Source organism: Gallus gallus, chromosome Z (assembly GCF_016699485.2).
Source record: "Gallus gallus isolate bGalGal1 chromosome Z, bGalGal1.mat.broiler.GRCg7b, whole genome shotgun sequence".
NCBI lineage: Eukaryota > Metazoa > Chordata > Aves > Galliformes > Phasianidae > Gallus > Gallus gallus.
The window spans coordinates 76,823,721-76,827,667 of NC_052572.1; the positions used below are offsets into that span (position 1 = coordinate 76,823,721).

Below are 3,947 nucleotides of genomic sequence, written 5' to 3' on the forward strand. Positions count from 1 at the left end.
GGGTTTGCGAGTCTGCATGGACATGCACTGTCTGTGTTGATGGTGCTCTGCCATCCTTTATTTCCTTCTCCTTGCCTGTCCATATGCTGCTGAGGATTGGAAAGCTGCATGTCCCATAATTCCCCAGAACCCAACTTAGGTGACTGGTGTCCTGAACAGGTAAGGTCCATGTACATATACAAATCTTCCCCATTGCACAGCGTGCCAGTGCTGCCAGACTTTGTTATGGCTCTTTAGGGCACCTTGCAGGCTGTGTGACATTTTCCTCTCACCTTTCCCTTTCTTTCCCCAAGGTTTTGCCTTGCTTTGCCCTTTTATTCCTTCTACCTTCCCCTGTGTTGCTCAGGTGTTGCCATTCTTCAAGAGCGTTATCCAGTTGTGTTGCACTGCACCTCTTCATGCCTTGGATCTCTCTCTGGAGCACAAGAGCAGATTGAGGGGGGGAGCTGTCGAGCAGATTGAGGTGGAAGTCAAAGACTCAAATCCAGTGTTGCGAAGCCACTGCAGATGCCAAATCCCTGCACGGGAGACCTGGCCGTGTGCAGGAGTTACTGCAGGATGAGGAGCTGCTATTGGTCTTCAAGCAGGTAGGAGTTTGTTATCCACACATAATACTGTATGTATTTGTTGTTGTTTTAAAATCAGTGCCAGTATGCAGTCTGATCCAATGTGTTTGAACAGTGTGGTGTAAGGATTGTCAGCTGAGAACAGCAGCAGAACATGGGGCTGTTGCAGGGGGAAGGCGTGGGGAAGGAAGCGGGGAAAGGAAAGGGAAAGCCTGGAAAAGGAATGGGGAAGGCACGGGGTGAAGGAAAGGGACAAGACACAGGGGAATGAAGGGGATAGGACAGCATACCTGTAGAGCAGCCTAAAAAGCAGTAACAAGCTCTGGGAGGACCGTAGAGTGCCAGATTCTGTGCTGGGTGTTTATCTGTGTGTGTACGTTGTCACTGTTTGTGCCTGGCTGCACTGCTCCAGCCCAGAGCCCGCTGCCTGCAGCTGCATCTTTGCTTCCTTCCCTCCTGCCCGGAGCCCCACGGGTGCTCCCACAACTCCCTTCCCACCCCCAAAATGCCAGAGGAGACACCTGGCAGTGGGATGGAGGAATCCCAGCAGCCCGTTTTCCTTCTGCCTGCAGCTCTCTCCTCCTCTGCCACACAGGGCTCCAGACTGTCCAATGGGAAAGACGTGGGGGAAAGGGAGTGCTGGCAGGAGCGACTGCTGCGGCTGACTGGGGAGGGTCTGCATCCCACGTGCCCTCCTGTGCTCTCTCTCCAGCTGCAGGAGGGCCAGAGAAGGGCAGATGAAAGCTGCAGCTGAGCCTGATGGACCTGCACAGCTCTCGGGCTGTCTTCCAGAGGTAGCTGTGATTTACATTAGGTAGCTGTGAAATACATGAAAGCACGAAGAAGACAGAGGCTGAGTGAACACCAATATGGCGCTCTGCTTTCTGCCAACGTGCTTTAATTTTGTTGTCGTTAAATGTACTGGGCAGTTACATTTGGGTATGTGAATATTTAGAAACAGTGCAACAGTTGCTGGCAAAAAGTAATTTTTTTAACATTTTTTTTTTTAATTATTATTATTTTCTTTTTGTAAAGCTTTTAGCACGACTTTCCTGAGTTTGGAGGAGTTTCCCTCTGTTTTCTTCGTCTTCACCCCCACCGCCCCCCACTTCTCATTCCGTGTTCTTCCCCCGTCATCGCGACAGAGCACTGACCGCCCGCGATTGCGCCGCGGGCCGCATCGATCCCGTCCAAGTTCTTTCCGCGGTCTCTGCCGCCACCTCGTGGCCAATGCGCGGAACTGCCGCTGTCCGCTGCTCAGTTTTGCAGGCGGCACAACGCGTGCGCGTAGGAATGCGGAAGTGGCTTCGTAACCGCTCTGTGCAGCTCATCCGCCGCTCTCTATTGTGATTAGTCCTCCAGGTCACAGCCAGCATGCGCCCGACGACTCCAAACCAGCAACTGTTGCGCCTAAGCGCTACGCGTGCGGGCGAGCTGCCGGTTCTCGGACCGCCGTCTCAGCGATCTCCTCCTTCTAAACCAGGCTGCCCCTCATCTATTTCCACGGCAGCACCGAACGTACGCGGCCGCCATTCCGCCGATCGGCCACGCGGGGGCGCCAGAGACCGCGGAAACGACGACTCCGAGCGGATCGACGTTGACCCGCACCGCCTCGTCCCGTGAGGCGGCCCGAACCGCCGCGGAGCGGCCGCTGCCCTCGGGGGAGCCGTGCGGGGAAGCGGGGCGGCGCTGAGCTTCGGGAGCGAGGAGGAGGAGCGGGAAGGTGAGCGACTCAGGGCAGGTGGGGCTGTCAGTCCTTTTGTCGTGGCTCTTCAGCCTGTTCAGACAAGGCAGGTGGGCAGCTGAGATGTCCTGGGTGGAGATGGGAACTTGCAAGGGAGCGTGTGAGAAGGACAGGTGGGGTCAGGCATCTGCAGCTACCGAGATAGCCATCCCCATCACCTCTCAGTGCTCACGCAGCCAGAAGCAGCTGTACTGATCAGTTCAGACATCGTGCAGCTGAAACACAAACATCTGCCGTTCACTTGTGTGAACCTCTGTGTATGTATACTCTTTTGTACAGACTGCTGCTGGCCTGCTTGTGTTCAAAGAATTTCCACTGAAGTGGACTAAATATTTCTGTGGAATTGTATGTTGTTGGTTTTTTTTTTTGGCCTTGATCACCTGAAAGAAGTGAATGAAGTGATGTGGGGAGTTCAAGTACAATCAAATGTGAAAGACTATCGAGAGTGGGAGACCTATTTGGAAAGTAACAAGAAGGGGAGGGAGAACACGTCTGGTAGTAATAGCTTGGTGATATTAAGTTGGTATAAATTAAGTGGGACGCACTGATGTATGCTGTATTCCTACCCACATCGACTTGGGTAGAATCTATGAAGTGTAACGTCGCTACACTTGCCATATTGTGTTCTTTAGGAGCGTGCTGTGTAGAGGAATATGGGTAAAATGTCAGTGGGGGTACCTTCAGAACTACCACTACGTCAGTGACATTTGGTGTTTTCCAAAGCACTGAATCTTGTTCCACACACAGTGCTTCTGTAAATGTTGGTATGGGTAAGTCTTGCAGTTCTTCTTTGCTCCGATGCAGGTGCTGCTATTAGCAAGGATTTTGTGCTTTGTTTTAAGCGGAAGATGTTCAGGAATGTGTTAACTGTTGACTTGTCGTGGTTTTAATTGTCTGAGTGTGTTCTTTTTTAGGATGGCATCGTTGCAGGATGTGCCCCGTGCCCACCAGAGGGAGTATGAGAAACACGTGGAGAGCATTGACAGTTCAAAGATAACTGCCCAGGAATGAGAGAAGTCTTCAGATGCTGCTATCAACTACAGATTCTACAGGGGCATGAAAACATACATAGAGAACTTAGTAAACTGTTTCAATGAAAAAGTACGCGTGTTTTCCTTCCCTTCGCTGCCACCCATTTCTTTAAGATGATGAACCTGCATTTTTCCAGGCAAAAATGAGATTTCTTATTTGGAATTGATGATGAGAGACGACCAGTAACAGGAAACAAAGGAGAAACAGACCACCCCTCACAGTAACCTAAAATGGTTAAGGTAGGATATGTACGCTGGCTTGAGCTGTGGGCTCACCTGGGTTGTGATGGAGAAAAACAGAATGTTATTGGAAGAAGTTTTCTTCAGGTGTAGTAACCAGGGTGTCCTAAAGCTGTATGAGAGGTGGGACTTGCGTTCAGTTTTGGGATCTCAAAATGTATTTGCTTTGCAACGTGTGACTAGTAATAAGGATCTTACATTAGGTTTGAGTTGGTATTTAGCTGGGTTGTGTGAGGACTTGTCTATGTTATCAGCTGTGTTGCTTTCCTTAACTGCAAACCTTAACTATTAAAAATAGAAAATAAAAAAAAGACGGAAGGTTGGAAGATGCTGCACAAAGTTTGTCCTCGATGAGGGTACCCTCCG

At 50.6% G+C, this 3,947-nt stretch overlaps 1 long non-coding RNA gene across 1 annotated transcript; it reads left to right on the plus strand.

The window, feature by feature from the left end:
• The first annotated feature begins 2,141 nt into the window (after positions 1–2,141).
• LOC112530708 lies at positions 2,142–3,272 on the plus strand. The gene is made up of 2 exons (XR_003072489.3): positions 2,142–2,289; positions 3,225–3,272. It is a non-coding gene; the product is annotated as an uncharacterized LOC112530708 (long non-coding RNA).
• Positions 3,273–3,947: the final 675 nt, after the last annotated feature.